The following is a 22,160-nucleotide window of genomic DNA, read 5'->3' as shown; positions in this document are numbered from 1 at the left end:
ATATTTTATTAGATTTTATTTTTGAGACAGAGTCTCACTCTGTCACCCAGGCTGGATTGCAGTGGTGCAATCTTGGCTCATTGCAAAACTCAGCCTCCTGGGCTCAAGTGATCCTCCCAGCTCAGCCTCCCTAGTAGCAGTGACTACAGGTGCACGCCACCATGCCTGGCTAATTTTTGTATTTTTTGTAAAGACAGGGTTTTACCATGTTACCCAGGCTGGTCTTGAACACCTGAGCTCAAGCAATCTACCCACCTTAGCCTCCCAAAGTGCTGGGATTACATATGTGAGACACAACTCCTGGCCTCATTTTATTTTTAAAAACCTCTTCCTGTGTTTTCTTAAACCCACACTAAACCCAAAACAATTTCTTCAAACAGACTTTAGTTCTTCATTACACTTTCTCTCCACCAATTATCCCCAAAGACTCTCATTTCGAGATTGTTGAGAATCATTTGTACCATTGGCAAGAGTAGGACAACTTACATGCAGTCATTTAAATTAAAGAGTTTCCTTAGCTGCAGCCAAACTGACACTCTCAAAATTCATCCAAAATCACAGTTATGTTGATTATTTGGTTCCAATATTGCTTTCGTATCTCGCCATTCCCTACTTTTGTTGCTATCAGTGGGTCTACTGTTTTGCTCAAAATTGTCTTCAACAATGTTATAAAGGGTGCTGGTAGAGTAGCAAGATGGGTCTTCACCATCTCTTAATTGGTTGTTGCTTTTCACTTCTTCCTGAAGGGGCAACATGTGTGTATATACGTGTGTCCACAGGTAGTGTGTTGTATATATGTGTTTGTGGGCACTGCTAGAAAGGAGATTCCTGTAGTTGTTTTAGTTATGCAGACTCCCAAAATATCTGAAGCAGCACCAGACAATATCTCAAAGCGTAATGGATACTCACAACATAACTAGCACATGTGTATGTTCCATCTCAAAATTCTATCCTTGTCTGCCATTTTCTTCGGAGTGTTAAATTTATGATTCTCCTGAGAGCCGCAAATTCAATTAACAATAAGATAGAAAATACAACTCAATGGCATTATGGCCATAACAAAGCGAAGTCTCCCTTCGCTGGTTTGTGGTAGAAATGTTGGCTTGTCCAGGACAATCTTTCATAGAAGATGGATTTATCCATCCCTGACAGGCTCAGACCACTTCAGACCAAGCCTTGTTTTCCACAGTCAGAGTCAAAAGTGCATTTTCCTCGCTTCTGATGAAAAGTAACAAAGACTTTTGGTTTTAGGGACCAGAATGAGAGTGATTGTCTTTGAAGCTTTCACAAAGCCGAAAAGAATTTCACACCATTTTGAGTGCTGCAGGTGAAGAATTTAACAGCTGGTGGGAGTGCAAATTAGAGCCAATTATAATTTGATTGACCTGCCTTGACAGTAAAACTGTCTTCTCTAATTTAAAATGCCTAGCAGGATCCTCTCTGCCCTGGTAAGGTGGTGATTTCAAACGAAGAGCAGCTCAAACTAGGAAACCCTTTAACAATGCTATGACAGTAATAAAGATTTATTTATATAGTGCTTTTTTTCTCTTGGACTAAAATTACTACATTCAAACCAAGGAATAGCATGGTGAGTACAGGAATGAAAAAAGACTGGGCTGGGTAGAAATGAGTCATGGGGATGGTGGCCACAGAAGTAGAAAATGCATGAAAAGTTGTGGAGAAAGGGGAAAGTGACTCAGTTCCCAAATGTAATGCCAGTTGTCATAATATTTGTAAAGAAACCAAATGTAGAATTAAGAAGTGTATTCTCTGAAATTGTTTTAAAATCGCATAAGAAAGCACATTTTATTCTTGTGTTTGATTTTAGAAGCTAATTTATCCTGTCACCTTATTTAACTAGGTCAAAGAAGGCATAGAACTCTAGTTCAAACTCAATCTACTCTTTCCCTACTTATTCACAATAGCTAGAGTTTAATTAACTATTTATACTTTATAAGGAAAAAAGTTGGTGGGTCTGCATTTCCTGTTTTGCCTTGAGTGAAATCTCCAAGTCTTTACTATTGACCTCTAATTCTGACGCAGGTGGTCTGCACACTCCATGCCCCAGGCTCTTGAAAGGCAATGCTCCTGAAACCGTCCCCAAGAAAACTTTATAAAATAGATTAAGGGAAAAAATAAAATTCAGCTAGGCTTGCAGCTCAATCAGTGGTAATTATTAAGCCAGCTTGCCCATTGTCTTGCTTCCTTGTAGCTGGTTACTGCTTACTACTCCAGGAAGACCTCCAGGATAATGTAGTCCTTGTCACAAGATTCTTTGTTCTATAGATAAAATCTAAGACATTGTGAGATGATAAGCTTTCCGTTTCAGTTTCTCCCTTAGGTTCTGTATTCCAACAAAACTACCAATGCCAGCTGGTCTGAAGGGCCCAGCAGGAAGCTGACTCATGGAAGAATGCAGTTTCCACATCCTGTTGACTTCATCCCCTTACCATGACCAATCAATGACCTCAATTTTCTAGCTCCTTGCCCTCCACGATCTCCTTAGAGACCCTTGCCCAGAACCCTTTGATGAAATGGATTTGAGGCTTGAGAATTGCTCCTGTTACCTCCTTTGGCAGCCTTGCAATGATTAAACTCTTTCTCTGCTGCAAACCCTGCTGTCTCAATGTATTATTCTGTTGCTGCACAGCAGATATAACAACCTGGCAGTCATGTAATACTCCAAGGAGCCAACTGTGTCACCATCAAACAGAGATTCAACAGATCTTCTCTCCAGTCCCACTCCTACCATTTAGGACTCACTTGATCTTGGGCATGTTGTCCTCTTTGAGTCTCAGTTCTTATCATTTGAAAAATGGAAATAATAAAATCTGCTTCATGGGGTATGGTGGTGATAGGTGAGATGCCATATGCAAAATGACTTGGCACAATGTCTGGCCCAGAGTAGCTCCCAGGAAATGGTGAGATTCTGTTTCTTCGGCTGACAGGACTCCTTCACCTTCACTCCATCGCTAACGTTGCCTGGCCTTCTTTCTTCTCTCTTCTTTCTCTCAGTGAACCTTCTGCAATGACCTGAGGGGAGACTGAGGGAGGGAAGATTGGGAGAAGAAGTGCAGTTCTTGCCTCCTTGGTATGGTACTTAGAATGAATTTCACTAATTTCGCTAAGTAACAATGTTCTTCCTGCTGATGAGATTTTATAATTCTAATATTTGGGTACATTGTATATGAAACATACTTTTGCATTTGGTTTAGAAATCTTATCTTTTTATCATATGATTTATATAAAATGAAGTGAGGAAAGAAAGGAAAATGGCTGGCAGGGCATGGTGGCTCATGCCTGGAATCCCAGCACTTTGGGAGGCTGAGGTGGACAGATCACGAAGTCAGGAGTTCGAGACCAGCCTGGGAATATGGTGAAACTCCATCTCTACTAAAAATACAAAAATTAGCTGGGCATGGTTGTACATGCCTATAGTCCCAGCTACTTGGGAGGCTGAGGCAGAGGAATCGCTTGAACCCGGGAGGTGGAGATTGCAGTGAGCCGAGATCGTGCCACTGCATTCCAGTGTGGGCGACAGAGCAAGACTGTCCTAAAAAAAAAAAAAAAAGAAACGAAAATGGCTGTAACAAAGGCCATGAACTTTACTTCATAGGAAAGGAGATGGACACTTTCATTTTTTGGGTACAATATGTACAGCCAGAGTTTTACTGCCTTAAATTTTATGACAAGTAAAGTTATCAATAGAAGCCTGAATTCCAAACAATCAATTTAATATAAAAACTTTTGGATTTTAGCATGTAACTGTGTGTAACTGCATTCGTGTCAATGGCTACAAATCATTGGGAAGCTTCTATGTAAGGGGGCAGAATAAAGTGATGGGCTTTGTGACAGTGCAACCTCTTTCCTTTTCACATTAATTCTGAATGAGGGTTAGGGTTTCTGGAAGTCAATTCTTTGTATAATGAGAGCTTTCCTCTATTACTATAAATGTGTCTCCTAGGGTCTCTTTCTACTAAAGAAATTACTAATAAAGATGTATGTAGTGATGATTGTATGCATCTTTGTTGATATCTGTGAAACTGAAGTTTCTTGTGGGTAACACATCTGGCTTTAAAAAAATTATCTATAGGAATATTAAATGGTAAGCAAGGACCTCAGTAACCAGGTTCTGGAGTGCAGCCAACCCCCAAGCAATGAAATGATTATTTCTGCAACCAGGCTTGACTGGGCTGGACCTGGGCAGATGATGGAGGGGAGCAGGAGGTGCAGGCAGCTGCTGTCTGGTGAACCGAAATGGGGCATTCACAAGGTGGGCAGACAGATGCCATAATGACCCACTAAAGAATACCCACATGCAATACAACATAGCTGTGAAACGTGGAGAAACAATAGCAGCAGATGGACAAAAACTGGCATGCAGCAGGCAGGGAGAAGCAGCTCATTTATAGCAAAAATTCCTGGGTGGCTCAGGGAGGGACAAGAATCCAGACCCATACCAAGCCTGTAAATAGCAACAGGCCCTGTAAGTGGCCTTCCTCCTTTTCAAATATTTGTTACTGCTTGCTATGAGTCACATACTTGGCTATGGGTCACATACTTGGAGAGGTGCTGCACGAATGCAGGGATGAAGACAGGCTTATTGAGTTCAAGGCGTTTAGAATCCAATGGACATGCAGTGGGTTTCTGTTTCCATGAGACCATTTGGGAATTATGTTGTGTTTCCTGGCATTCCAGGCATTTAACATTCTTCACAATTTGGTTCTTCTTTTTCTAGATCTTGGATGGTATAACTTCAAAACCAAGGGAGATGGAGGAGTTTTAGAGGAGTAGAAGGCTTCAAGCAAGAACTGATGCATTACATCTCCAGCCACCTCACTCTAAGATGGTCCTGTAGCTAAGACTGTTGAATGAGATTGTTGTTCTTCAGTTTTTAGCCACAAAGCACAGAGGCATCTCCCCATGAATCCACTGCAGGGAGGATGCACAGCCCTTACCTGGATTTTAGCTTTATCTAAAAATATATTTGTAGAAGAAGGAGCATTCTAGTTTCCAAATACAAAGGGCAATCTCCTTCTCTGTGTGTGCATGTGCAAACAAACACACTTCTACAAGTAAGCATTCTTCTTTATTATCATAGCCATCATCATCACTGGGTTGGCAACTAAAAATGAAACTACAAAACTCTCATGTTAGCAGTTGAGTAACTTTTAATAACCAGATACAAACCATTCTTCATTGTTTCCAAGGGGCATTAAAAAGAAAACGAGGTTGAACTGCAATGTGAAGTGTAGTTAAATATGTAGACATCTTGGATTCTAGAAGAGTTTGTAATGGATTAAAGGGTTAAGCTATGAAATTGTTGCCCTCTGTGATTTTTCCACACTAGAACAGACTGACATGGTTTGAAGCAGTTGGGCTTTAACCTATAGATAGGAGGACAGAGATGATTGCCTATGAAGCAATTATTAAAATAGCTGCATTTTGGCATGTTTTAGTTGAAAAGATTTAGTTTTACCTATATCACCTCATCATCACTAATTTAATCATCCTCAGAAAATGCAAAAATAATGATGTACATTTGACAAGTCTTATACAAAATTATGTTTCATAGCTTTGTGGTCAGAATTAAGCCATGTTCTAAAATACAAATGAATACTCTACAGCCCACTAATTCCTAACTGTAAGTGTTAAGTCTGTGTAAAAATAAGAGACAAGCTTGTGATCGGGAATAGCTTCCACTTATGAAAAATTTAAATAAAAATAATAGAATGTGCTTAATTTATTTATCATATACAAAGTAGCCAGAGGTGACCAAAATGATTCATTATTTTTATGCTTTTCATGGGAATAAGTTTGACAATATTAAGTGCTGGAGATAGAATATCAGGTAATCTTATATACTGTTCATAGGAGTGTATAACCATTTTAGAGAACAGTTGGAATTATCTAAAGAAAGCTGAAGATTTTCCTAACTTAAATTTTAAAAATTGGCACATGCCCTCAAGTAACAGTTGCATATCTAAGGAGACATGTGTAAGTATTTTCACAGCAGCATTATTTGTAATAGCCCAAACTGGAAATAACCTAAAATCATATGTTCTTACAAAGGAGTACTACACAACAGTGAAAGTAAATAAACTACAGCTAAATGTTATCTATCTTGAAGGCATTTATAAGAATAATGATGCGAAGTAAACTTTAAAAAGTAAATTGCAGGATGTTATATACAATGTGATACAATTCATATAAGTTACCAAACATGCAACACAATACATAACATTGTCCAAGGATAAGTATAAATGCAGTAAAAGTATAAATAAATGTAGGATAATGATGCTTGCTTGAATATTCTGTATACTCTTTTGCATATCTTTAATATTATTTAATAAATGGATAGACAAATCAGTAATACTAAAAGCAAAGTCCAAGGGTGCCAGATTTGATTCAAGAGGTGGAAGAAAACTGCTGGAGGAGAGGTGGAGATTGCAAGACATAAATGGGTTTAGAATTTTTTTCGTGTTTTTTCCTCTGTGACAGTAGATATTAAGTTGCTATTTTCTTTAGAAAATAAGTTCAAAGAGGGAGACGATCCCCATTCCATTTTTTTTTCTTTTCCGAGGCACAGTCTTGTTCTGTTGCCCAGGCTGGAGTGCAGTGGCATGATCTTGGCTCACTGCAACCTCTGCTTCCCGAATTGAAGCAATTCTCCTGTCTCAGCCTTACGAGTAGCTGGGATTACAGGCGCCCGCCACCATGCTGGACTAATTTTTCTATTTTTAGTAGAGACGGGGGTTTCACCATGTTGGCCAGGCTGGTCTTGAACTCCTGACCTCGTGATCCACCCAAAGTGCTGGGATTATAGGTGTGAGTCACCGCGCCTGGCCCTATTGCATTTTTTATCTATCACATTTTTTTTTTTTTATTCTGAGAGGGCATAAATATATGGAGTTATGGAAGCAAGTCTTTCAGAAGGCCCTCCTCTTTGAGGGTCATGAGTAGTTCAGTATGTCTTAAGCAGACAATTTCTGAATCAGTGTTCTATTAGATTGGAACCAGATATTGATCAAACTGTGGCAGTGCTTAAATGAAAGTGTGAAGAGGTGAGACTCTGTCATAGACATTAGAGTGCTACTAATGTATGTATGCATGTAGGGAAACAAGATAAGGACACAAACTAATAGAGATAGGTACATACACTTATATACAGCTATACATAAATACATAAGCATATATATATCTTACACCTATAAGTATGTGTCTATTATCTATCTATCATTATTTATGTCTATAATTATCACTACAACTATATATCCTCTTTAGAATACTCTGACTTATCCAGGATTGGGATGGGGGTGGGGGGCAGAGTGTTAAAGAAAAGTTATAAAAATATCAACCGGTGGGCCCCGGCGTGGTGGCTCACGCCTGTAATCTCTGCACTTTGGGAGGCCGAGGCGGGCAGATCACGAGGTCAGGAGATCGAGACCATCCTGGCTAACACAGTGAAATCCCGTCTTTACTAAAAATACAAAAACAAAATTAGCCGGGCATGGTGGCAGGCACCTGTAGTCCCAGCTACCGGGGAGGCTGAGGCAAGAGAATGGCGTGAGCCCGGGAGGCGGAGGTTGCAGTGAGCTGAGATTGCGCCACTGCACTCCAGCCTGGGTGACAGAGTGAGACTTCGTCTCAAAAAAAAAAAAAAAATTAGCCAGTTTCATTTCTTTTGTTATAATATGAGAATGGAAAGTGTCACTTTAAAATGAAATGCCTATATTTAAGTGGCATAGCTTTAATAATTAATGGTAACTAATAGATTCTGCAAAGACCTTTAAAGATGAGAACGCCATATACTGGGTAATGAGAATGACTATTATTGATAAAAATAGTATTAACTTGTGAACACACAATTGGGAAGGGAGATATACAAAATCAGTTTTTCCTATGTAAAAACAGAGATTGATATTTCTAGCTGTGGAAGGTAAACTCAGAAATTAGCTCAGTATTTCATAATTCTTTTAGAGATGTGACATATACTTCTTAAAATATTTTGTAATTTTTTCCATCTTAAAATAAGGTGTAGAATAACATTTATTTGAGGAATTACTTTTGTTTTAATATCATAACATAAAGCCATAACAGTTGTTCAACAAATAATGATTGAAATAGCACATCTCTTCTAAAAATAGCGTCCTTATATTTGATCACACTTTTTAAAAATTCTTTTACCTATTTTTTCTTTAGTCACTTATAGAGCACCTATTATGTTTTGGGCATCATGCCAAACACCCCAAAGAAAAGACACACCGGTAAAGTCCTTGGAGAGTCACAATCTGCAGGAGACAACAGAATGTAAATAGCCGAAATGTGATATGTAGATTAAGGAGCACGCTCTGAAAGGGCCATTAGATCAGTCTAGAGCAGAGTTTCTCAACCTTCACACTATTGACATTTTGGGCCAGGTAATTATTTAATGGGTGGCTGTCCTGTACACTGAGGGTTTAGTGACAGTTCTGGCCCCTACCCACTAGTTGCCAGCAGCACTGTCCCATATCAAAATGTCTCCACCAAAAATGTCTCCAGGTATTGCTGAGTATTTGGAGTGCTGGGGGTCAAAATGGCCTGTAGTTGAGAATGACTTCTCTAGAGAATCTACTTACATTTCAGAAGTGAGAAAGATTTCTATAGATTTATTTTTAAATCATCACTCTTATTTCAGCCATTTTTTTTTCATTCAGCCAATATGCATGTTTTTTCTTTCTTTTTTCTTTTTTGAGATGGAGTCTCACTCTGTTGCCCAGGCTGGAGTATAGTAGTACGATCTTGGCTCACTGCAACTTCTGCCTCCCAGCTTCAAGTGATTCTTCTGCCTCAGCCGCCCAAGTAGCTAGGACTACAGGCATGTGTCACCATGCCTGGCTAATTTTTGTATTTTTAGTAGAGATGGGGTTTCACCATGTTGGCCAGGCTGGTCTCGAACTCCTGATCTCAAGTTATCCACATGCCTCGGCCTCCCAAAGTGCTTAGCCAACATGCATGTATTGAGGAAGTATGGAAACTAGCATGGATGGAGAAGATAGAGTGAAAACTTTCTCCTTTTATAGGACATTAAGGATATCAGAGATTCTGTGTGAAACTTGGCTACCTGGATAGTTTCAATATTGTTATGATTAAGAAATGGGATGGGATGATCTAGAAAGAACATGGCATAGATTACAAATTCCAAGAGGCAGGGATCAAATCTGTTTTTAAGAACTTTTATTGAGGAATGATTTAAATATCATGAAATGCACTCACTGTAAGTGGATAGAAGTTATACAAGTGTAGGTAAATTCACACAGTTATGCAATCATTACCATTATTCAGTTTTAAAACATTTTCATCATCCTGAAAGTTCCTGTGTGGATTTTTGCAGTCTACCCAGTTTCATGCATCCATCAATCTTTTTTTCTGTTATATAGTTTCCCTTTTCTAGACATTTTCTATAAATGAAATTATATAATACATAGCCATTACTCTCTGGCTTCTTTCAAGTGGCACAGGTGTTTTGAGGTCTAGCTGTGTTGTTGAATGTTATCAGTAGTTTGTTCCTTTTTATTTATTCCATTGTATGAATACAAGATTTGGTTAATCCTTTCACTAATTCATAGCAGTTTGGATGGTTTTCAGCGTCCAGCTATTACAAATAATGCTAGTATGAACAATTTTCTTGTGGACATATTTTCATTTCTCTTTAGTAGATTACTCAGAGTGAAATTGCTCAAGGTGAAATTGCTGAGTCATATGGAAACATTTTGCTCAGCTGCTAAACTGTTTTCTAAACAGACCATGGCATTTTATTCTCACCAACAATGTGTGCGGTTTCCAGTTTCTCTGCTTCCTTGCCAACGCTTGGTAGTGTCAGTCTGTTTGATTTTAGCCATTTCAATAATTTCATAGTGGTGTCTTTCATTGTGTTTTAAGTTTGCATTTCCCTAATGACTAATGATTTTGAGCATTTTAAAATGTGCTTTTCTGCCATGTGTATGTCATCTTTGGGGAAGTAGGCATTCAAATCTTTTGTGATTTTAAAATGTTGTCTTATTATTGAGTTGTTAGAGTGCTTTATATATTCTGAATAGAAGTCTTTTATGAAATGTATGTTTTGCAAATCTTCTCTCTCAGTCTGTGGCCTCTATTAATTTTCTAATGATGCCTTTTGAAGAGAAAAATTTTCATATTTGATAGAGTATAATTTATCAATTTTTTTCTTTTCTAATGATGCTTTTGATTTCATTTCTAAAAAAAAATTTGTCTAACCTAAGTGACAAAAATTTTCTCCTAGGAGGTTTATAGTTTAGCTCACTCTTATAGTTAGTTCAGGCATCCATTTGCATTAATTTTTTTCTATGATGAGAGTTAAGGATCAAGCTTCTTAGTTTACTTTGTATATGAATGTCCAATTGTTCTAGCAGACTTTCTGGAAAAGCCTATTCTTTCTCTGTTGAATCGCCTTGGCACTATGTTGAAATCAGTTGACCATATATGTTTTGGTTTATTTCTGAACTCTCTGTTCCATTTTTTATCTATATGACTATTCTTACAACCAGTACTGCATTGTCTTGCTTACTGTATAGCTTTACAGTAGGTTTTGAAATCAGTGAGTACAAATCTTAAGAAGTTTTTTATTCATTTGTTTTCAAAATTGTTTCAGCTATTTAAGATCCTTTGTATCTCCATATTAATTTTACATCAACTTGTCATCAATTTCCAAAAAAACAAAAAAAATGCTTCTTTTGAAGCAGGGGGCTCTCTCTGTCACCCAGGTGGGAGTGCGGTGGCACAATCACGGCTCATTGCAGGCTTGGTCTCCCGAGCTCAAACTATCCTCCCGCCTCCTTTTTAAATTTTTTGTAGAGACAAGGTCTCGCTATGTTGCCCAGGCTCAGATCCTGGGCTCAAGTGATCCTCCCACATGGACCTCCCAAAGTGCTGGGATTGCAAGTGTGAGCCACTGCACTCACACTTCCTGGGATTTTAATAAGAATTGTCTTGAATGGGCAGATCAATTTGGAGAGAATTCCCATCTTAATAATATTGAATCTTTCAACACATGAATGTGGTCTATCTTTCCACTATTTTAGGTCTCCTTTAAGTTTCGCCATTCTTTCAGTAAATTGATTTCTAGGTATTTTATTATTGTTGATGCTTTGTGAATGATTTCTTAATTGAGTTTTTGAATTGATTAGTGCTAATATATAAAAATGCCACTCATTGAATTTTGTATATTGGCCTTATAACTGTGACATTACTAAATTTGTTTACTTAACTCTAGTAGATTTTTTGGTAGATTCCTTAAGCTTTTCTATATCAAAGATTATGTCTGTGTATAAAGATAGTTTTATATCTTCCTTTACAACATGCATGCTTTTTATTTGTTTGTTTTGTTTTGTCTCACAGTGTTAAATAGAAATGGTGAGAGCGTGCATTTCTCCCTTGTTCCTGATCTTAGGAGGAGAACTTTCAGCCTTTAACCATGAAGAGTGATGTTAGTTGCCAAAGTTTTCTGTAGATGTCCTTTAATCCAGCTGAGGAAGTTCCCTTCATTCCTAATTTTGTGAGAATTTATATAATGAATCAAATCATCAAATAATTTTTTTCTTTATCTATTAAGATGATTAATTTTTTTCTTTATTCTATTACTATGGTATTTTATGTTAATTGATTTTAAGATGTTAAAACAACTTTGCAGTTCTGGGATAAACTTCATTTGACCATTGAGTATAATCTTTTTCATATGCTTTTAGATTTTATTTGTTAATATTTCTCAAGGATTTAAAAATCTGTGTCCATGAAGGATATTGGGCTATAGCTTTCTTCTATTTTAATGCCTTTGTCTAGCATTGGTATCAGGCTAATAGTGGTTTCATAGAATACAATGTAAAGTAGTCTCTCATTTTCTATTTTCTGAAACAGGTTTCATAGAATTAGTATTATATCTTTCTTAGATGTTTGAAAGAATTCATCAGTGATGCCATCTGTGCGTGAACTTTGTGGAGAGACTTTAAATTACTAATTCAATTTCTTTACTTGGCATATGTATATTTAAAATTTCTATTTACTCTTGAGTTAATTTTGATAATTTGTGTCTTTCTAGGAATTTGTCTATTTCATCTAAGTTAACAAATTCATTGGCATAAAGTTGTTCATGATACTCTTTTATAAGCCTGTTAATTTCTGTAGTGTCTGTAGTCACGTTCCCTCTTTCGTTAACAAATTCATTGGCATAAAGTTGTTCATGATATTCTTTTATAAGCCTGTTAATTTCTGTAGTGTCTGTAGTCACGTTCCCTCTTTCGTTCCCAAATTTGGAAAAATTTTTATCTCTCTTTGTTTCTTGACTGACATCTAGCTAGCCTACTGTTTCAATTTTGTTGATCATATCAAAGAACGAACTTTTGATTTCATTGATTTTCTTCTATTGCTTTTTTCTATTTTCTAGTTCATGGCATTCTGCTCTGATTTTTATTATTTCCTTCCTAGTACTTTGTGCTTAATTTGCTTTCTTTTTTCTAACTTCTCAAGATGAAGACTTACATTATTGATGTAAGGTATTTCCCCCTTTCTTTTTTTTGTTTTTGTTTTTTTTTTCTGAGACGGAGTCTCGCTCTATTGCCCAGGCTGGAGTGCAGTGGCGCAATCTCGGCTCACTGCAAGCTCCGCCTCCCGGGTTCACGCCATTCTCCTGCCTCAGCCTCTCTGAGTAGCTGGGACTACAGGCGCCCGCCACCACGCCCGGCTAATTTTTTGTATTTTTAGTAGAGACGGGGTTTCACTGTGGTCTTGATCTGCTGACCTCGTGATCCGCCCGCCTCGGCCTCCCAAAGTGCTGGGATTACAAGTGTGAGCCACCGCGCCCGGCAGGTATTGCCCCTTTTCTAATAGAAGTATATAAAGCTCAAATTTCTCTCTAAGCAACATTTTAGCTGTGACACATAGATTTTGATATACGGGTTCTCATTTACATTCAGTTTATGTATTTTTGAATTTCCCTTATGATTTGTTATGTGAATCATGAGATGTTGAGAAATATGTTGTTTCATTTTGAAATATTTGGGGATTTCTAAGATTTCTGTCTGCTATTGAAAAGAATGTATATTCTGTTGTTTTTGGGTTGAGGTGTCTGTATTTGTCAGTTTGATCAAGTTGTTCAAGACTTGTGTTTCCTTATAGATTTTCTGTTATGATCTTTCAGTTACTGAGATAGGAGTATTAAGGTCTCTCTATATAATTATTAAATTGTCCATTTCTCCTTTCAATCTGTTTTATGTAATTTTTTTTGGCCCTGGTGATCAGGTATATGCATATTTATAATTATTATATCTTCTGGTCATGTCAATACTTTTATCATTATGAAATGTCCCTCTTTGTCTCTAGCAATAGGTCTTTTCTTAAAGTCTGCTTTGTCCGATATTAGCATAGCCACTGTCATTCTCCTACAGTTACTCTATTCATGGAGTATAGTGAATATGTAAATTTAACATGTGAATATGTGAATTTATCATGTGTGAATTTAAGGTCTTTCTCTTGTAGACTGCATATAAATTGAATCTTGTTTGTTATTGTCTGATAATTTCTGCTTTTTGATTGGAGCATTGAGTTGATTAATATTTAATGTAATTACTGACATCATTGAATTATGCCTCCCATTTTGATATTTTTTCCCTGTAAGGCTCATGTCCTTTTTCTTGTTCCTCTATTCCTCTTTGGCTATTTCGTGTTAAACAAACATTTTTTAGTGTGCCATTTTAAATCCTGTGTTTATTTTGTAGTCATAGCTTTTGAAAACTTAAAAATGTGGTTGCTTTAGAGATTACAATATTCCATTTTAATTTATGACAATCTCAGGTTAATACTGCTTTAATTTGAGAAGAGTACGGTAACTAATATAACTCAATTTTCTTGTTCCTTCTAGTGTTATTATTATATATGTTATATCAATGTCAGGTATAAACCAAAAAATATGGTGTTGTAATTAATGCCCTAAACAACTTTATGTCTATAAAAAAATTAGTATAAGAAAAGAAAAAAACATATGATCTTCAATCTTTAATATTTACCAATTTACTTGCCATTTCAAATTCTCTTTATTTCTTTCTGGAGATTCCAGTTACTCTATTTCCTTTCATCTTGAAGAACTTAAATTTTAGTATGTATTGTAGCAAAGTTCTGCTATAAAGGAATTTTCTCATTTTGTCTACCTGGAAGTTTCTTTAATTTCTTTTTGAACAATGATTTTACTGAATATAGGATTTCAGGTTGACTTTTTTTTCTTTCAGTGCTTTGAATATGGTATTCCACTGCCCACTGGGTTACATTGTTTCAGATGAAAGTCAGCTGCTTATCCTGTTATTCTTTTGTCCAGGATTAGTCATTTTCTTTTGCTGCTTTAGAGATCTTCTCTTTGTTTTTATCTTTTGGCAGTTTGACAATGATGTATCTCTATGTGGTTCTCTTTGTGTTTATTTTATCTGATGCTTGTTGAGCTTCTTGCATCTGTAAGTTAATGATTTTCAAGTTTTGAGAGACTTCAGCCATTATTTCTTCAGCGAATTTTCTGGACCTTTCCGTTGTCTTCTGCTGGAACTCCCATCACATATATGTTGAAATGCTTGATGTTATCTGGCAAGCCTTTGAGGATCTGTTCATTTTTCTCCCTTTATTTCTCTCTGTTCTTCAGATTTAACAGTTTCTGTTTATCTATCTTCAAGTTTCCTCTTCTTTCTTTTGGCATTTCAAGTTTGCAGTTGTTCCTAGCCGGTGATTTTTTTTTCTTTCAGTTATACTCTTGAACTCTAGAATTTCCATTTGGTTCTTTCACATAGTTTCTATTTCTCTGTGTGGACTACTTACTTGTTGACCAGTTGTTAGCCTATTTTTCTTTTATCCTTTGAGCATCATTTTCTCTAACTCTTTTTTGTTTATTGTGTTAGTTTAATTATTTGAACATATCTATAACAGCTGTCTAAAGTCTTGCCTGCTAAGCCTAACATCTAGGATCACTCAGAGTCAGTTTCTAAAAATTATTTCCTCCCAAATCCTCCAAGTACGGGTCACACTTTCCTGTTTCTTACATGTCTAGTAATTTACATTGTGGAAAACCTCTCCCACACAATGTGCAACTGCTGATGCCTTGGCCCATCTGTTTTTTCTATTTCTATTTTTTAACCTGGCTCTCTAGAGGTCACTCCTCTGTCTGTATAGTTTAATGGTCAATTAATGATGGCTCAAGCTTTGTTCAAACACCTTGAACCTATTAGACTTCCATCCTGTGCCAGTTGAGTTATGTGAGGAACATATTCAAAGTTGCAGCCAGTTCTCACGTCTCCCTTTGTTGATCACATTTCCTAAGGGTCCTCTGGATCTCTCCTACACGTGGGTAGCTTAGCCATCAGCCAGGGATGTGTGGAGAGCTTATCTCAGCCCTTTCATGATGTTCTAAATTCCAAGATTGCCTTATTAAATTTCTGGCTGGTCAGTCACTCACCTTAAACTGAGAAACATGACCTAAGTCTAGAAAAGCTGCAGGTTTTTACAGTCTATTCCAAACCAAAGTTGCCACATTTAGCTGTGAATGTAATAGAAGTTTGTTCCTTCCCCATACCCCAAGGCAAGCCTGCCTTCTTTGGCAGCAAAGTCCCTTTCTAATTACAGCCCGCCTAAGCTGGTATGGCCATATTCTTGCCAATTGAACTGAGGAAGGGGAGCACAGGAACAGCCCAGTAAAGAGGCCACAGACTTCCATTATTCTTGCCCAAAAACTCTATCAGCTTTTGTGTGTTAGAATAAATTCTGCTTAATTTATTTTTTGGCATTGGTAGGCTTCCGCATGCCAAAACAAATTTTTTTTTTCTACTTTAAAAATTTCTACTTCTTTAGTATGCTTTCTTTATACATATATATACATATACATACATCACTTTTAATAGTACATTTATAACATATACATGTAAATTATTTATATTGAAGAACTATGTGCAGAAAAGTTTGAAGATTTCCTTTTTTGTTTTGTTTTATTATACTTTAGGTTTTAGGGTACATGTGCACAATGTGCAGGTTTGTTACATATGTATCCATGTGCCATGTTGATTTCCTGCACCCATTAACTCGTCATTTAGCATTAGGTATATCTCCTAATGCTGTCCCTTCCCCCTCTCCCCACCCCACAACAGTCCCCGGAGTGTGATGTTCCCCTTCCTGTGTCCATGAGTTCTCATTGTTCAATTCCCACCTATGAGTGAGAACATGCGGTGTTTGGTTTTTTGTCCTTGAGATAGTTTACTGAGAATGATGTTTTCCAGTTTCATCCATGTCCCTACAAAGGACACGAACTCATCATTTTTTATGGCTGCATAGTATTCCATGGTGTATATGTGCCACATTTTCTTAATCCAGTCTATTGTTGTTGGACATTTGGGTTGGTTCCAGCTCTTTGCTATTGTGAATAGTGCTGCAATAAACATACGTGTGCATGTGTCTTTACAGCAGCATGATTTATAGTCCTTTGGGTATATACCCAGTAATGGGATGGCTGGGTCAAATGGTATTTCTAGTTCTAGATCCCTGAGGAATCACCACACTGACTTCCACAATGGCTGAACTAGTTTACAGTCCCACCAACAGTGTAAAAATGTTCCTATTTCTCCACGTCCTCTCCAGCACCTGTCAAAACAAATTTTTTAAAAGATAATTTTGTCCATTTTATGCTTGTTTTCTCTAAGGAAGGATCACCTGACCTCTTCATTATTTCTATTTTTGAGACAAGGTCTTGCTCTGTCACCTGGGCTGGAATGCAGCAGCATGATCATAGTTCACTACAAGCTCAAACTCCTGGGCTCAAGTGATCCCCCACTTCAGCCTCTTGAGTAGCTGAGACTACAGCACACCCAAACCTGGCTATTTTTTTGTTATATTTTGTAGAGACAGGGTCTTGCTATGTTGCCCAGACTTGTCTTCAGCTCCTAGCTTCAAGCGATTCTCACTCTTTGACCTCCCAAAATATGGGGATTACAGGCATGAGCCACCATGCCTGGCCATTATTTTTATTTTTAAATTTTATAGGTACATAGTAAGTGTATATATTTATGTGGTACTTCAGATATCTTAATATACACCTGACTTCTTCATGTCGTCAGTACCAGAAGGTCAAATCTGCTTCTATAATAAATTTGCTAGAAAGTACTATTTAATAAATGTGTCGAGCATGATTTGTTGAAAGGCAGACTCTGTGCTGAAAAGCCTTCAGAGCATAGTAAACTAAGTATCTCAAGAAGCCAGATTATTCTAGGAACAAATATAAATGTTTGTTGAGTGAATACATGATCTAAAGCCTCAGCCAACTTTTTCTTTGCTTTTATGAGAAATTGAGGAATAATGACCTAGAAACTCTTTTGAAGCTGTTTTTTTTTTTTTTTTTTTTTGATGGAGTCTCGCTCTGTCACCCAGGCTGGAGTGCAGTGGCATGATCTTGGCTCACTGCAACCTCCGCCTCCCAGATTCAAGCGATTCTCCTGCCTCAGCCTCCCCACTAGCTGGGACTACAGGCACCTGCTACCACGCCTGGCTGATTTTTTGTATTTTTAGTAGAGACTGGGTTTCACCGTGTTTCAATCTCCTGGCCTCGTGAACTGCCTGCCTCGGCCTCCCAAAGTGCTGGGATTACAGGCGTGAGCCACCGCACCTGGCCTGAAGCTTTGTTTTGATAATAAATGTATTGATTTATTTGAGCTATTATATTAGATTCTGCTAAGATAATAAAAATTCCGTACTCTTGTACATCTTAAGAAGCCTTATGCAGAGGTTCAATATCACTTACTTTTCACTTACATAAAAAAAGCGGAGCAACTACCATGTAGGTAACCTTTCCCTGTAAAGGTTCTTACCCTCTTCTAGTTCAAACTTCTGCATGAGCTTGTTGGAAGTTTTGGTGAATTCACCAAATGTGTCAATAGGATGGTGCTGTGTTTAATTAATAAACGTTTCCATTTAGGGATTAAACAAATTCTAGCTGTGAAGGAAGCCATCTTCATAAAGCCAGGTATTTCTGAATTAGGTTGGTGGATTGGGTTTATTATCTGGCTAAAAGCTTCATTTAATCTGAAACTATACATCAGAGGTCTCAGATTGACAGCCTGGATCCAGCCCACAAACATGTTTTATTTGGCCTACACAGTGTTCTAACAAACTCTCTTGTTATCATTTAAAAATCAGAGATTTTGTGCAGCAATATAGATTTTCTAATTTGAAGATCTCACAATACAGCTTTGCTTCCCTGAGGCAACAGTTGGCCATCAGCCCTTTAGAAGGTCCTGGAGCTCTGCTCTCCAGCTCGCCTCAGTCCTGGCCTAGCCCCACCTGATTCGCTTTTTAATGACCGCCTGGCCCTGTAGACATTTGATTTCCTGATTTTTTGGGACTGTGAAGTTCTCTAAGGCCAGGTGGCTACCAGAGGGATAAATTGGTCATCAGTGGAGGATTAAGCTGCATGTATTTATCATAAAGGAACTTGGATCAAATACGAAGTATTTGAGCCAGGTTAGAGAATAATATTTTGCATCCAGAGTATATATCAGTGAAATCATTTAAAACTGAATTTGGAGAGATTTGGATAAAAAGTATTTAAGCCAGGTTAGAGAATAACTTTTTTCATCCACAGTATATATCAGTGAAATCATTTAAAACTGAATTTGGATAGATATGAGGAATAAGTTCTAGTGTTCTATGCTAGTGTAGGATGACTATAGTTAACAATAATAGATTAAATAGTTTCCAATAGCTAGAAGAAGGATATTGAATGTTCCCAGCACAAAGAAATGATAAATGTTTGAGATAATGGATATGTTAATTACCCTGATCTGATCAATATACATTATATATATCAAAACACCACTATGTACTCCATAAATATGTACAATCATTATGTCAATTAAAACAATTTAAAAAAAATTTTTTTTAAATCAATAAAACCAAAATGGGGGTAGAGGAAGAATAGCATTGCTGTATCTAAAACAATTAAATGGAAATAATATAAATGCAATGTATTTATTCATTCATTGTTCATTGATTCACAAAATATTTATGGATCGAGTGGTTCTGGTTCACCATCATCTCTCTCTAGGACCTGAAGTTCCTTATGTATAATAACCATAATATAGTAAGTGTTCTCTACCTAATAAACTAACTCTTCCATATACATTCTGTGGATAAATGAATGAATGAATTGCATACATATTATTTCATTGCTCTAGAAAATGAGATAACTTGCCAGCGCGGTGGCTCACACTGGTAATCCCAGCACTTTGGGAGGCCGAGGTAGGTGGATCACAAGGTCAGGAGATCGAGACCATCCTGGCTAACACGGTGAAACCCCATCTCTACTAAAAATACAAAAAAAAAAAAAAAAAAAAAAAAAAAAAAATTAGCCGGGCATGGTGGCAGGCGCCTGTAGTCCCAGCTACTCAGGAGGCTGAGGCAGGAGAATGGTGTGAACCGGGGAGGTGGAGTTTGCAGTGAGCCGAGATCGTGCCAGTGCATTCCAGCCTGGGTGACAGGGCGAGACTCCGTCTCAAAAAAAAAAAAAGAAGAAAATGAGACAACTTACTTCCTCAATTTTCCCCCTCCCAGCAACCCTCAAATTTCTATTTTAATTGATTTAAAATTAGTATCTGGTGTATTAGTAAAATTTTTCACAGTTCGTTAATGAAAAAAAAAAGAATTTTAAAAAACCAACCTGAAATATTAGACATTTTATGTGTAATTGGGTCTGAACAGCCTAGTTCTCATAAAGCAGAAAAAACCCCAAACTTGTGGAAGCAAGCAGCTTATTATCATGAAGTAGACTTCAGCCTTCCAGTTTCTGGATGAAACTAGGGGCGGTAATATTAGAAACCTGAGTGGACTCTTTGCCTCAGAAACATGTTTATCTCTTAGTAATTGGGACTAGAGAGCATGCAAAATATGCATCAATATTAAATCAACTAACACAGTTTCCAGGGTCACAAGCCCAAATAACTGTAAGATCTGTAAATATCAAGGAAAACGTAGATTTAAAATTTCAGATCAGATTCAGTCCTCCACTCACAGCTTATACTCATTGTGGTCAGAAGCTGGAAGTAAGTCTATGCTCTAATTAACTCTGCTCTGGGAGGCGAGGCTCTCATGAGAGAGAGGAGAGAGAGGGGCGTGGGGAGTGGAGAGGATTGGGAGCACTTCAGAGAAAAGATCTGAGAGAAAAGCCTGGGACTCTGCCACCCAGCTCCCTGGCCCCTGGGAAGAGCCATGGCAGATATTTGGGATGAGGCAGCATGCTGGTCTCTCAGCAGCATCCTTATCGAGTCAGGTGTGGTAAGTGATATTCTTGATACTTGATGTTTTGCCAGAAGTTAGAATATTGCTTTTCTCTTGAATCTATACATGCTGCTTAGAAGCCACTGGGTTTCTTGGCGTGTCTATTTAGAATTACAGATACCCCAGTAAAAATTTTCAAACAGCATGTAACATGTATTATCAATCCAGGCACGTGTAGATATTTGGACTCACGGAGACAGAGGAATGTCATGGAAAAAGCATTGCATCAGGAATCAGGAGGCCTGGGGCCTAATTGTATCTTTGACTCTAATGTGATTTTAGCAAGGGGGCTTAACTGCACGGAGGCACTGTCTTCTCTTCATGGCAGACCACCCCCAGTCATTGCTGCTATCTCCATAAATCCCAAAGGAAAATAATGCTCAGTCTGTTCCAGAGCTGCAAGACTTACAATCTCCCGGTCAGGATTTTTAGGCTCTAATCCATATAAGAGATCCTGGTCTTTTAGCAGAAATAGAAATGTCCTCAAGTGGGGCACGCTGTTAGAGAATTTTTAAAAATACATTGGAAAGTCATTGGTAATTTGTAGTAAGAAAAAAGACTTGTTTTATAAATCAAAACGCCAGAGTCCAAAACGAGCACGAATTCCAATTGCTGACTATGAATATCTGAATACAGCACTACTTTTTAATTGCTTCAGTTGCTACAGACAGAAATAAAACCGTGAGACTGTGAAGTGTATAAAGGATTCTACCGCTCTCCCGGGGCTCGGAGACCCACGATTGGAGAAAGTAAGTGAGTGCCTTTCTGACCATTGAATTCCTCACTCTCATTGCAAGTTAGAAAGCTCTAAGGACTTTAATGAAACCAGTCTTTGCACGTCCTTGAAAGAGTACTGAAACAGCTGGAGAGACAGCGCCACCTCGTGTCCACCTAAAAAAACTCCCTGGCAATCATCTTTGCGGAAATTGGCCCCAGTAACTTCCATGAAATAGGGCAAAGAAAATAAATCCATCAAAGCTGACTGGATAACAGAGAGAAATGCCAGCTGAAAGCATTTTTGACTGTTGATGACTTCAAAAGCCAGGAAACTTAATCCTAGCCTTATGTTTCTTTCTCCGTGCCCAAAAGGCAGCCAAGCTCGTCACTAAACCAGGGGAGGTGAAGCAGGTCACTAAGTTTATAATGTAGTTGGTTACTGGCTTTCATTTTTTCTCTGCATCCTGGCAGCAGGATACAGGCAGCTTGTTATAACTTAGAGGGGGCTCCTGGAAAGCCTGCTTGCTTGGGTGTATTTCTGTAGGCGTGGGCTCACTGGGAATATTATTACCTCATGGAGTCACGAGTTTAATAGCATTTCTTCCACTTCATTCAGCACAGCACCAAGTTACAGTGACTCTGGCTGCAGCACATTGCAGATGCACATTGTTCCCTGCAGCATCATGTCTTCACGGTCCCATGTGGGTCCCAAGCGCGCTGCCTGCTCTTGCACACATGCGCCATTCTCACACCTGCAGGCTCTCTGGCGGGGTCTTCTCCACCTCCTGCATCTCTAGCTGGTTTGCACCTCTCTCTACCCCTTTTCTCTCCCCTATTCTCCTACCTCCCTCTTCCCGCCGCCTTTCCTTCTACTCTGTCATAATGACTATCATTTGCGGCACCTACCATCGCTTTGCACATCATTTGCCACTTGAGATATTTCTGCGTCTGTCTCGCAGCTTAGGAGACTGCGGCTCCTGGAGTTGAACACGATCAGGGGAGAGGAGTGCTCTGCTCTCCTCATGCCGCTTGCAGTCTCCTGAAGTCCCTGCCACCGAGGGAGCTTCACTAGCAGGTACACTCCTGACCACCCGATGCCC

General features: G+C 38.1%; 1 long non-coding RNA gene across 1 annotated transcript in view; it reads left to right on the top strand.

Moving 5' to 3' along the window:
• The first annotated feature begins 20,116 nt into the window (after positions 1-20,116).
• The window catches only part of LOC115834687, a 40,270-nt gene continuing 38,226 nt past the window's right edge, over positions 20,117-22,160 (top strand). The window contains exons 1-2 of the long non-coding RNA XR_004029573.1: positions 20,117-20,340; positions 21,011-21,092. This is a non-coding gene — a long non-coding RNA (uncharacterized LOC115834687). The remainder of the gene's footprint in view (positions 20,341-21,010; positions 21,093-22,160) is intronic.

This window comes from Nomascus leucogenys, chromosome 4, assembly GCF_006542625.1.
Source record: "Nomascus leucogenys isolate Asia chromosome 4, Asia_NLE_v1, whole genome shotgun sequence".
In the NCBI taxonomy this organism is placed as follows: Eukaryota; Metazoa; Chordata; class Mammalia; order Primates; family Hylobatidae; genus Nomascus; species Nomascus leucogenys.
The sequence above is the reverse complement of the archived record's forward strand: the minus strand, read 5'-3'. Positions and strand labels throughout refer to the sequence as shown.